This window comes from Crocuta crocuta, unplaced genomic scaffold, assembly GCF_008692635.1.
Source record: "Crocuta crocuta isolate KB4526 unplaced genomic scaffold, BGI_CrCroc_1.0 scaffold236, whole genome shotgun sequence".
In the NCBI taxonomy this organism is placed as follows: Eukaryota; Metazoa; Chordata; class Mammalia; order Carnivora; family Hyaenidae; genus Crocuta; species Crocuta crocuta.
Genome location: NW_027530998.1, coordinates 1,544,266 through 1,557,713, shown reverse-complemented (window position 1 = coordinate 1,557,713; position 13,448 = coordinate 1,544,266). Strand labels below are relative to the sequence as shown.

At 39.0% G+C, this 13,448-nt stretch overlaps 1 long non-coding RNA gene across 1 annotated transcript in view; it reads right to left on the bottom strand.

Moving 5' to 3' along the window:
- Positions 1–13,414, bottom strand: part of LOC144236880 (uncharacterized) — a 134,467-nt gene extending 121,053 nt beyond the window's left edge. The window contains exons 1-2 of the long non-coding RNA XR_013336679.1: positions 13,319–13,414; positions 11,161–11,215 (exon numbers count right to left, since the gene is read on the bottom strand). This is a non-coding gene — a long non-coding RNA (uncharacterized LOC144236880). The remainder of the gene's footprint in view (positions 1–11,160; positions 11,216–13,318) is intronic.
- Between the last annotated feature and the right edge of the window lie 34 nt (positions 13,415–13,448).

The window sequence follows — 13,448 nt, the reverse complement described above, 5'->3', positions numbered from 1 at the left end:
ATAAAGGTGGGGCGCCTGGGTGGCTCAGTCAGATAAGCATCCAACTTTGGCTCAGGTCATGATCTTACAGTTCGTGGGTTCAAGCCCTATGTTGGGCTCTGTGCTGACAGCCCAGAGCCTGGAGCCTGCTTCAGATTCTGTGTCTCCCTCTCTCTCTGACCCTCCCCTGATCGCACTCCGTCTCTCAAAAATAAATAAACATGTTTAATCATTTAAATCAATGAATAAACAAACAAATAAATAAAATGGAGGGCATAGGGGTGGAGACTGGACTCAGTTGGAGGGTGGGGACCAGAAGTGGCTACTGAGATATGATCAGGATTTAAACTACAGCAGTGACAACAGGAATGAAGAAAAAAGGTGGTCTTCAGAGACTTAGCAGAGACAGAATCCAACAGCATATACTGATTGTCTGAATATGAGAAGGGAAGATGAGGGAAGAATCTAGCACAAAATTGCAAGTGAGAGGAACTATGATGCTGCCCCCCAGCCTAGAGCAGACATCCTATTAACAATTACATATACTCTTCACATCTCAAATCATCTCTCCCAAGAGAGCCACTACTTATCCATCAGGGTTAGCAAAGAAGTGGTACTTATTTTCCACCTCCTACCTTAGATGACTGCTGAATTTCTAAATAGATTGTGATGCTACCCATAAAAATAGGTGAAACAAGAATTGAAGAGAAAATTTTTGAACTTGGTTTGATATGTTCCTGAATCTGATGGTCACGAGAGATAAGAAGTATCTAATAGGAAACTCAGTATTTAGGTATATAGCTCAGGATGGAAACTTGGAAATCACTATCATATATGTGGAAATTAAACCATAGAATCAAGAACATTACAGTCAAATTACAGTGTGTAAAGAGAGAAGAAAAACTGATCTAGAGCCGGGCACTTAAGAACATGGATATTTATAAGATGGACAAAGGAAGTTACCACAAAAGAGACTAAAATAGTATGTTAAGAAAAAGAAAAAAAAAAAAAACAGGAGAGCATGGTTATTGAAACCAAGGAAGGAAAGGAAAAGTAGTCAGTATTTATTTACTGCATGTAGTAATGACTACTGCAGATGAGTCAGTAAAATAAGGACTAAAAAGACTCAGAGAAGATGGTGATGGTGGTCACATCACAGATTTTCGGTTTTCTGCAATCCTTACACAAAAAATAGATAAGCTAAAAAGCAAAACAAAAAATAAATGAAAATTTTTTTTCTAAAAATACATAGATAATATAATACAAAATCTCAAAATATGAGCAAATCATAAGACTTGTATATTTTTACTACTGTATGTAAAGGAGAAAGCAGAGGGAAGCCACAGGGCATCTGACCGAACTGAAAACAGAAGAACTTCAAAATAGCCAACAAGTATTCATTGGAAAGGATGCAAAATAAATTGAGAGCCACAGATGAAACTAGGAGGGATTTTGTCCAACCCAGGGAATATAAGAGGTGTGGGATATGACACAGAAGGGCTCGAGCATTCTAGCCCTTATGAACACTTAAGATGGACTCTCCAGGTCTAGAATTGTGATGCCTCCAGCTTTAGTTTTCTTTTTCAACATTACTTTGGCTATTCAGGGTCTTTTCTGGTACCATACAAATTTTAGAATTGTCTGTTCTAGCTCTGTGAAGAATGCTGGTGGTATTTTGATAGAGATTGCATTCGATGTGTACACTGCTTTGGGTAGTATAGACTTCAAGCTGTATTACAAAGCTATAATCAAGACAGCATGGTGCTGGGACAAAAACGGTCACATAGATCAATGGAACAGAATAGAAGACTCAGAAGTGGACCCACAAATTTATGGCCAACTCACGTTCGACAAAGCAGGAAAAAATATACAGTGGAAAAATGACAGTCTCTTCAGCAAATGGTGTTGGAAAAACTGGACAGCAATGTGCAGAAGAATGAAATTGGACCGCTTTCTTATACCATACACAAAACTAAATTTCTAATGGATGAAAGACCTAAATGTTAGACAGGAAACCACCAAACCCTAGAGGAGAAAACATGCAACAACCTTTCTGGCCTCGGTTGCAGCAACTTCTTACTAGACAAGTCTCCAGAAGCACGGGAAACAAAAGCAAAAATAAACTATTGGGACTTCATCAAAATAAAAGCTTCTGCACAGCAAAAGAAACAATCAACAAAACTAAAAGGAATGGGAGAAGATATTTGCAAATGACATATCTGATAAAAGGTTAGTATCCAAAATCTAAATAATTTATCAAAGATAACACCCCCCCAAAACAAACAAACAAACAAACAATCTAGTGAAGAAATGACAGAAATGACCAGGAGACAGGAAGAGACATTTTTCCAAAGAAGACATCCAGATGGCTAACAGACACATGAAAAGATGCTCAACATCACTCATCAGAGAAATACAAATCAAAACCACAGTGAGATAACACCTCACACCTGTCAGAATGGCTAAAATGAACAACTCCGGAAAGAACAGATGTTGGTGAGGTTGCAGAGAAAGGAGAACCCTCTTGCACTGTTGGTGGGAAGGCCACTTCCCACTTCTAGAGTGGTGGGAAGCCACTCTAGAAAACAGTATGGAGGTTCCTCAAAAAAATAAAAATAAAACTACCTTGCAACCCAGCAACTGCACTGCTAGGAATATATTGAAAAGATATGAAAATGCTGATTTGAAGGGGCACATGCACCCCAATGTTTATAGCAATGCTATCAGCAATAGTCAAATTATGGGGCACCTGGGTGGCTCAGTCAGTTAAGTGTCTGACTCTTAATTTTAGCTCAGATCATGATTTACAGTTTGTAAGATCAAGCCCTATGTCAGGCCCCGTGCTGACAACGCCAACACCTGCTCAGGATTCTCTCTCTCCTCTCTCTCTCTGCCCTTCCCCCCACACTGTGCATGCACTAGCTCTCTTTCTCTCAAAATAAATAAATAAACTTTTTTTTTTAAGAAAATGGATTCATATATTTAAGAAACTCAAGGAAAGTTGGGGCACCTGGGTGGCTCAGTCAGTTAAGCTTCCAACTTCAGCTCAGGTCATGATCTCATGGTTCGTGGGTTCAGGCCCCATGTCAGGCTCTGTACTGACAGTTCAGAGCCTGGAGCCTGTTCTGAACTCTGTATTTCCCTCGCTCTGCCCCTCCCCCTCTCATGCTCTGTCTCTGTCTCTCTCTCTCAAAAATAAAAAAATATATATTTTAAAAGATACTCAAGGAAAGAACATGTAAGTTAAGGACATTATATACACAAAACTAACGTTTAAGTAGAAAGGACTCAGATAAACTCTTGTTAATGTACAGTAATTCTGAGAATATTGTTCCCACAAGTCTTTTCCAACTAATTTCATAGAGAATGGGCAGCAGACTACTAAAATGACTAGAACATTAACATAAGGACTTGCTGTATTAGCTAAATGTAGAAAGAAATGCAGGTTAAAGAGAGATTGTATGTATATAATCATATATACTACACTATATATAACACACATACACATACATACATATGCATAATATGTATAACATGCATATTATATAATACTGTGTAACATATATAATGTATATAATGGCTATATGATATGATAGATATAGCTGCAATTATAAATGCAAAAAAGGAAGGGAAGTAAGAATGGGCATAGGATATGCAAAAAAAATAACTTTTTAGTAATCATAATTGGTGGTGGTAATCAGTATTATAATCTGATATTGTGTGTATAATGTGGCATAAAACAAGCAATTATGTGATATTCTAATTCAATCAGCCTAAAAACCTTAATAGCCAGAATTCTCAGTGAAAACCTTACGGTGCTGAACTGTTAATTGGAAATATAAGTGTGAACTTGTATGGTCTCTAATCTTTACATGTAATTTTTCAATGAGTATACCTACCACCCAGATTATGGTCTTAAAATACTATTTCCCATTAAAAAATACCAGGGCTATATTAGATTCCTAGGGCAGCTGTAACAAATTACCACAAATTCTGTGGTTTAATACAGCAGAAATTTATTCTCTCATAGTTCTGGAAGCCAGAAGTCTGAAATCAAAGTGTCAGCAGGACCACATTTCCTGTGAAAGCTCTAGGGGAGAATTATTCCTTGTCTCCTCCAAACTTCCGGTGCCTTCAGATTTTCCTTGGTTTCTGACAGGATAACTTCAATCTCCACCTCTGTCTTCACATGGACTCCTATGCATGTCTGTCTCACTCTCTTCTAACTCTTACAGAGAAACATATCATTGGACTTATGGCCCAACTCAATCCAGAATGACCTCCTCTTGAGTCCTTTAATTTAACTGCATCTGCAAAGACCATTTTTTCAAGTAAGGTCACATTCACAAGTTTCAGAAGGACATATCTTTTTTGGGGGGAGGGCACCACTCACCTCACTACAGTATGCCCCCTAAAGTTCATGTCTATCAGCATACAAAAGACATCCACTCCAGGCCACATTCTCAAAAGGCTCAACCAATTACAGCATCAACTCTAAAATCTTATCTAAATATCAGCCCACTAGTCCCAAATCTCATTAAAATTAGGTATGAATGAGACTCTGGGAATGATCCATCCTGAGACAAAATTCCTCTCCATCTGTAGATCTGTGAAACTAGAAAACAAATTATCTGCTTCCAAACTACAGTGGTGAACATTCCCCCTGCCAAAGAGAGCTATTGGAAGGAAGGAATAAAGAGGTCATCAGTCCCAAGCAAGTTCCACATCCAGGAGGACAAATTCCTTTAGATTCCAAGGCTTAAACATAATCTTTTATAGCCCAGTACTCTGCCTCTGAGCCTGTGATGGGACCATTCCAGCCTCTGTGTTCCTGGGGCTCTGGCCTTGGAGACATTCTTTTTCTCGAAGGGTAACACATATTTGCAGACAAGTAACTCTAGCAGCCAGTTTTCTCCCTGTAGAATCTTGAAAGACCAACAGCCTTCCCTCATTTTGTCTCTCTCTGTCCCCTTCAGGCCAAGCTGTCAGTAGTATTTTTGCTAACGCTACATCTTCAAAAACCTTGTGGTTCACCTAAGTATGTCATGGAGGTCTACTTCATTAGACAAGAGAGGGTTCTCCACATATCTTTCCTGGATCACCTCATCTCTCTTCCGGGATTCTGCTGAGTCAGTTGAATAAATCTACAAGTCATAAGCCTAAATTTTTTAAGCAAAAGGTTGCACAGCTACATCCTTCACCCTTTCTCTAGAGCATGCTTTTCCAACAATGAACTTCATAATTTCATCATCCTTTTTTGATCTGGATAGTATGAGAACTCCCAAATCATCAAGGGTTTGAATCTTTTTACTTAACAGTTCCTTCCTCCCATTCATCTCTTTCCTGATTCACATTTTAAGCAGCAAAGAGAAACCAGGCTGCTCCTCTAACATTTTACATGCCTCCTTCTGGACCTCTGTCTCTACGTGATCTTCTTCTGTGCCTGCATGTCTAAAATCTTCCTCTCCTTTCTCTTATGAGGATACCAGTCATTGAATTTAAGGCCCACTCTAAATCTAGGATGATCTGGAGATCTTAAACTTAATTATATGTGTGAAAATCCTATTTCCAATAGTCACATTCAGAGGTACTAGGGATAAGGACTTGAATATATCTTTTGAAAACTATCATTGAGGATTTGGGGGAGAAGTGACTGATTATAAATGTGGAGCAGTAAATTCACATGATGATCCAGGACCATCTTAACACACCAGAAAGAAAGAGCCATTAAAGACTACTAAGGTTATGTCATAAGAACTTAGGAACCGATTTAAAGAGGCTCCCACTGACCAAAAATTTAAAAATTCAAGCATGAGTGGAGAAAGGACCAATGAATTAAAAATGACCAAATATCTTTAAACTCATGAGTTCAAAATAATTTTTTTAATTGAATTGGTCCTTGTGAAGATAATAGGGAACCAACTTGCTCTCTTGAAACCTAGGGAAATAAAAGAATTAATTATCTTGCTTTCCCTATTTGAACTACACCACTAGGTAACCAAACAGTAGATGAGGAGTGTCTCCTTATGAAAATCCTTCCACTTAACATATGGAAACAAAATGACAAAATTTTATTGTCACTATTTTGCAGCCGCAATGAATGAATGGATCTAGGCACATCAATGATTGGTAACATCAAGAAAGAACAAAAGCCAGACATTATGTGTCTCCAGATGAAAGAACATATTTACCACCAATAGTATTGCCAAAAGGATCAAATGGGAATGTGATCAAACCCTTGGATCCCATGACCAATTTGCAGAAAATACAGAGGACAGAGGAACATATGGAACTGTAACATGATTCTACAAACAGCAGAATATAGACCATGAGAAACTTTATGAGTTCTTTCACAGATAAATTGTAAGCAATGAAAGGAATGGAGGGAAATCTATACATTTAAAAAAGGACTTAAAACAACTGATCAAGTTTTTTAAAAATATGGGCAGACTAAAACTACCATGTCAAGGGATATATATTTGGATAAAAACAAAACAAAACAAAATAAAAAAATATCAAACAACACTAGGGGGTGACTTTTGCAATTAAAAGTCAGGGTATTCATTACTTTTAGAGGAAGGTTAAAGACTGTGACAGGTATGAGGTACATGAAGGGGATACTGGTGTGACTGGCAAAGTCCATTTTTTTTGTGGTTTGTTTGTTCTTGTACTTTTATTTTACAATTAAGAGATGTTTAAAAAAAAAAAAGCATCCACTGAGGTTAGCATTACTGGCAAAAGAAGCTTCAATAGGTTGTAGAACAAAAGTTAGCTTTCAGCGAGATAAGATACAAAAGTTAGAAACGGGAACAATAAATGTAGACCCCAGTTGCTAGAAGTGTGGCTGGGAATGGAAGGAGAGAGAAATGTGGGTTTAGAATAACACAGGGCAAAGAGAGAGGTTTTCTCTTTTTGCTTATTTGTTTTAAAATGAATGAGAACTGAACATGTTCATGTGGCAAAAGGAGAGGAAAAAATAGAAAGGCAAATGTTGGAGGTACATCTGACAGAATGGACAGAGCAAAATCCATAAGGATACTACAGGGAATATGGTACAAAAAAATAAGTAGCAGGTTGACCTTATGAAGGAGGCTGAAAGTGGTCATTTCTACTGAGACATGAAAAAGACAAAGAATTTGTGGTAGGCTTCAAGATGGAGGGCTAACAGTGGAAAGTTGAGGACATTCCCACTCTATGTTCTCGATTTTCTCTGTTTAATAGTAAAGGACTTATCTGTTGATACAGGTGGGAGGTGGGGAGCATAAGGTATTCAGTGAATGTTAAAAATATCCAAAGTAGGGGCGCCTGGGTGGCTTAGTCGGTTAAGCGTCCGACTTTCGCTTAGGTCATGATCTCGCGGTTCGTGGGTTCAAGCCCCGCGTCGGGCTCTGTGCTGACTGCCAGCTCAGAGCCTGGAGCCTGTTTCAGTCTGTGACTCCCTCTCTCTCTGACCCTCCCCTGTTCACGCTGTCTTTCTCTCTCTCCTNTCCTTCACCCTTTCTCTAGAGCATGCTTTTCCAACAATGAACTTCATAATTTCATCATCCTTTTTTGATCTGGATAGTATGAGAACTCCCAAATCATCAAGGGTTTGAATCTTTTTACTTAACAGTTCCTTCCTCCCATTCATCTCTTTCCTGATTCACATTTTAAGCAGCAAAGAGAAACCAGGCTGCTCCTCTAACATTTTACATGCCTCCTTCTGGACCTCTGTCTCTACGTGATCTTCTTCTGTGCCTGCATGTCTAAAATCTTCCTCTCCTTTCTCTTATGAGGATACCAGTCATTGAATTTAAGGCCCACTCTAAATCTAGGATGATCTGGAGATCTTAAACTTAATTATATGTGTGAAAATCCTATTTCCAATAGTCACATTCAGAGGTACTAGGGATAAGGACTTGAATATATCTTTTGAAAACTATCATTGAGGATTTGGGGGAGAAGTGACTGATTATAAATGTGGAGCAGTAAATTCACATGATGATCCAGGACCATCTTAACACACCAGAAAGAAAGAGCCATTAAAGACTACTAAGGTTATGTCATAAGAACTTAGGAACCGATTTAAAGAGGCTCCCACTGACCAAAAATTTAAAAATTCAAGCATGAGTGGAGAAAGGACCAATGAATTAAAAATGACCAAATATCTTTAAACTCATGAGTTCAAAATAATTTTTTTAATTGAATTGGTCCTTGTGAAGATAATAGGGAACCAACTTGCTCTCTTGAAACCTAGGGAAATAAAAGAATTAATTATCTTGCTTTCCCTATTTGAACTACACCACTAGGTAACCAAACAGTAGATGAGGAGTGTCTCCTTATGAAAATCCTTCCACTTAACATATGGAAACAAAATGACAAAATTTTATTGTCACTATTTTGCAGCCGCAATGAATGAATGGATCTAGGCACATCAATGATTGGTAACATCAAGAAAGAACAAAAGCCAGACATTATGTGTCTCCAGATGAAAGAACATATTTACCACCAATAGTATTGCCAAAAGGATCAAATGGGAATGTGATCAAACCCTTGGATCCCATGACCAATTTGCAGAAAATACAGAGGACAGAGGAACATATGGAACTGTAACATGATTCTACAAACAGCAGAATATAGACCATGAGAAACTTTATGAGTTCTTTCACAGATAAATTGTAAGCAATGAAAGGAATGGAGGGAAATCTATACATTTAAAAAAGGACTTAAAACAACTGATCAAGTTTTTTAAAAATATGGGCAGACTAAAACTACCATGTCAAGGGATATATATTTGGATAAAAACAAAACAAAACAAAATAAAAAAATATCAAACAACACTAGGGGGTGACTTTTGCAATTAAAAGTCAGGGTATTCATTACTTTTAGAGGAAGGTTAAAGACTGTGACAGGTATGAGGTACATGAAGGGGATACTGGTGTGACTGGCAAAGTCCATTTTTTTTGTGGTTTGTTTGTTCTTGTACTTTTATTTTACAATTAAGAGATGTTTAAAAAAAAAAAAGCATCCACTGAGGTTAGCATTACTGGCAAAAGAAGCTTCAATAGGTTGTAGAACAAAAGTTAGCTTTCAGCGAGATAAGATACAAAAGTTAGAAACGGGAACAATAAATGTAGACCCCAGTTGCTAGAAGTGTGGCTGGGAATGGAAGGAGAGAGAAATGTGGGTTTAGAATAACACAGGGCAAAGAGAGAGGTTTTCTCTTTTTGCTTATTTGTTTTAAAATGAATGAGAACTGAACATGTTCATGTGGCAAAAGGAGAGGAAAAAATAGAAAGGCAAATGTTGGAGGTACATCTGACAGAATGGACAGAGCAAAATCCATAAGGATACTACAGGGAATATGGTACAAAAAAATAAGTAGCAGGTTGACCTTATGAAGGAGGCTGAAAGTGGTCATTTCTACTGAGACATGAAAAAGACAAAGAATTTGTGGTAGGCTTCAAGATGGAGGGCTAACAGTGGAAAGTTGAGGACATTCCCACTCTATGTTCTCGATTTTCTCTGTTTAATAGTAAAGGACTTATCTGTTGATACAGGTGGGAGGTGGGGAGCATAAGGTATTCAGTGAATGTTAAAAATATCCAAAGTAGGGGCGCCTGGGTGGCTTAGTCGGTTAAGCGTCCGACTTTCGCTTAGGTCATGATCTCGCGGTTCGTGGGTTCAAGCCCCGCGTCGGGCTCTGTGCTGACTGCCAGCTCAGAGCCTGGAGCCTGTTTCAGTCTGTGACTCCCTCTCTCTCTGACCCTCCCCTGCTCACGCTGTCTTTCTCTCTCTCCTAGAAATAAATTAAAAAAAAAAAAAATCCAAAGTAGTGTTGGAAGTTTCATAGAGACTGCAAGCTGAATTTGTAGCGATACCAATCCATGCCATTTTGTCATTTTCTTCAGACACTCGAGCATAGGATTAAAGAGGGTATAGTTACAGTGACGAACTCTTTGTTGTTCATGTTTTTTTCAGACCAGCCTAATGAGGCAGGGAAGCTGATATCACTGGAGAGGAACTGGTTAAAGTGAATGGGAGGACAGAAAGGAGTGTATTGATAAAACGGCGCCAGGGGAGGAAATAACTCCGACACTTAAGAGGCTGAGTGAATAGGGATGTAGGATGAAAAACAGATTTAGGAGAAAAGATAATGAGTTTATTTCTAATATTTCAGGTTTTTTTTTTTATTATTTTTTTTTAATGTTTTATTTATTTCTAGGAGAGAGAGTGAGAGACAGCGTGAGCAGGGGAGGGTCAGAGAGAGAGGGAGTCACAGACTGAAGCAGGCTCCAGGCTCTGAGCTGGCAGTCAGCACAGAGCCCGACGCGGGGCTCGAACCCACAAACCGCGAGATCATGACCCAAGCGAAAGTCGGACGCTTAACCGACTAAGCCACCCAGGCGCCCCTAATATTTCAGGTTTTCTATATCCAGTTCTATATGTGAACCCAGATGCCCAAAAGGGAGATCTGGCCAGAAACTGCAGATTTGAGAGCCATCAGCTTAAAGATAGTAACTGAAGCCATGAAAATACACAGTATAAAAGTAGAATATTTAAAAAAAAAAAAAAAAAACTGAAGAAAGAATCCTGGAAAACACTCCGGCTTAAAGATCAGATAGAGAAGGGACGCCTGGGTGGCTCAGTCAGTTGAGCATCTGGCTTCGGCTCAGGTCATGATCTCATGATTCATGGGTTCGAGCCTCACGTCAGATTCTGTGCTGACAGCTCAGAGCCTGGATGGAGCCTGTTTCAGATTCTGTGTCTCCCTCTCTCTCTGACCCTCCATTGCTCATGCTGCCTCTCTCTCAAATAAATAAAAATACATTGGAAAATAAAAATTTAAAAAAAAAAGATCAGGTAGAGAAATAGCAGGTATCAAAGGTCCCTGGGATGGACAGGCCAGGAAGGTCAGGAAAAAAATCCAGGTAGGAGATATCCCAAAAGTCCAGAAAGGAGAGTTTAAGGTGAAGAAGTGGTCAAAATGTCAATGCTGCTGAGATGTGCAAAAGATTTCTTATTCACCTTTGTTTTCTTAGTGTCTAAGAAAATGTGTGGCATTAGTTGGAACTCAGTGTAAATTTCCATGTTGTGTTCATTCTAATACCTGCAAGTCTCACTCCAACACTGCTAGAGTTGTAAAATGAAAAAAGGGTATACAGGAAGGTAGGAAAAGTAAGGAAAAATTATCTCACTCACCCAAATGCTCCAGGTAGGTCCCATGTCTCTCCATCCCAGCTCACTGAAAATTATCCTGGAAAACAAGGCATATCCCAAGTTGTTCAAAACTGCATATGCCTATAAAATACAGATTGACTCACTGAAAGAGTAAAAATTCAGTTTCCTTGCTCTTGGGCCCATGTGAGAATGTAGGGCTTCCAGATTCTTGAGAACACCCTCAGTTCCCCCCGCCTCCCCAAGTGTCTTTAAAACCCAAGATGTGTCTCACAGGTGCTCATCATTGGGCATTGCCATTTTCTCACTATCTCTCACTAGGTAGTTCAGTTCCCCAACCTGTCACTTCAATGGCACTGAATTCTCCTGCTACATGCTGCTCTTGGCCCCTCACCTATCTCCGGGTGCTGGAGACCCCACCAGAGGTCATTCCTCTACCAGTCCACTAAATTCTCTGTCAAGAACCATGATTAAACAGCCAGAGCCTTCAAAGTGCCAAAATTCCCTGGCTATCTATGCAGAATTGGGACTTCTCCCTTTTGTATTATCATGTTAGATGTGCCCCAAAGCAACGTTGCTCCTGCAACTCTCTCTGAGGTCTCTCAACATTTTTTTTAAATGCTTTTTATCAAAGAGTGCTTATTTAAAAATTTAAACCACATGAATGAATTAGAAAAAAAGTGAAGTGGGTTACAAATTATTTAAGTCAGTATAGAAGTCATTTTGCAACAGGTTTCATGGGTGCATTGTTGAGAGTCAAAGCAGCTGCCATTCTTAGTTCTTCACCCTAGTGACCCATGATTACAACTCAGATTCTTTCTCAATCTCTGATCATCTCTGAGCATCTTTCTACTTCTGTTTCAAATACCAGGCTACAGACATCCTTCCCACATGCCCAGGTCAAATTCCCAAAACAAACTAATTGGACAAGCTAATTACTGTTGTTTTTATATGGACATTTGTGTCAGGACACCTCATGGATCACTTATCCACTTTTGGGTCACCATGGTCACTCATCCACAAGTTCGTGTCATGTGATACCAGCAGGAATACATGCAGAAGGAGCTTCCCAGAGGGGTCAATGGAGTGACAGGCATTCTCAGACATGAACTTCCTCCATTAGGAAATAAAAATTCCTGCACATAGTAACCTTCAATAGAGATAATATACTAGGCACACAGTTAGCTCTCAAACATAAATTTTAGCTCCATGGCTGAAAGAATGCCTTTGCATGACATTAAGTCCATTTAGGATATATTTCAATTTATCTTTCCAGTTTTATCTACTAACATACCTTCACTTAAACTCTAATAATGGCCAACATTTTTTGGGTGCTAACAATATGCCTGACACTTTTCTGTTACATGGATTCACTCATTTAATCCTCACCGCATAAGATACTGCTATTATCTCTATTTTAACAACAAGGAAACTGAGGCACAAAGAGGTTAAATACTTACACAAGGGCATATAGCTAGTAAATGGCTGCACAAGAATTCAAATCCAGGTAACATGGCTTCAAAGCTCTGAACTTTATCATTAAGCCATCCTGTTTCTCAAATATCAGCTAATATTACTAACAATAATAATAAATAAATAATGGGAATCACAAGTGATTATTGCATGCCAAACAGTGAGCTAAGGATGCTACATATAGGGATGCAAAACTATTTTACCCTGTTGCTGTTATGAAAAATCATTTTCATCATAATTCACAACCAGAAACAAAGAAGGCTATAACTTTTCCTTTAAGCACCGTATTAGCTGCACCCCAAGTTTGGCGCTGTTCCATCTTTATCATTCAGTTCAGTAGATTTTCTCATTTCCACTGTAATTTGTTTCTCCACCCATGAAATACTTACAAGTCTTCTGTTCAATTTCAGACATTTGGGAAATTTTTGTTTTGTTTATTTCTACTTTAATTCTAATGTGGTCAGAGAACATACCCTGAATGGTTACAGTGTTTTGAATGTGCTGGGGGTTTCTCTATGGCTTTGTGTATGCTCGATTTTGGTAAAAGTTCCCTGTGCATCAGCTTTCCTCTATTTTCAGCCACTTAAACTTCTAGAGTCCCTTCTAATGCTATGTGTGAGATTCTAGGCGTAACATAAACGCTGAAGAGTCAGCTCCATTTTTCTTCCAGTGAACTCTTTTCTTTTTAACCCCTTGAAGAAAACACCACCTGTATTCGCCTGCACAGTTCTGTGCTCTTCTCGCCGATGAGGACAAACCCAGCAGCCTCAGCCCCGCGAGCCTGGAGCTGACTGAACGACCAGCCCCGAGCCGCCAGCCCAGGCGCACATCCTTCCCCG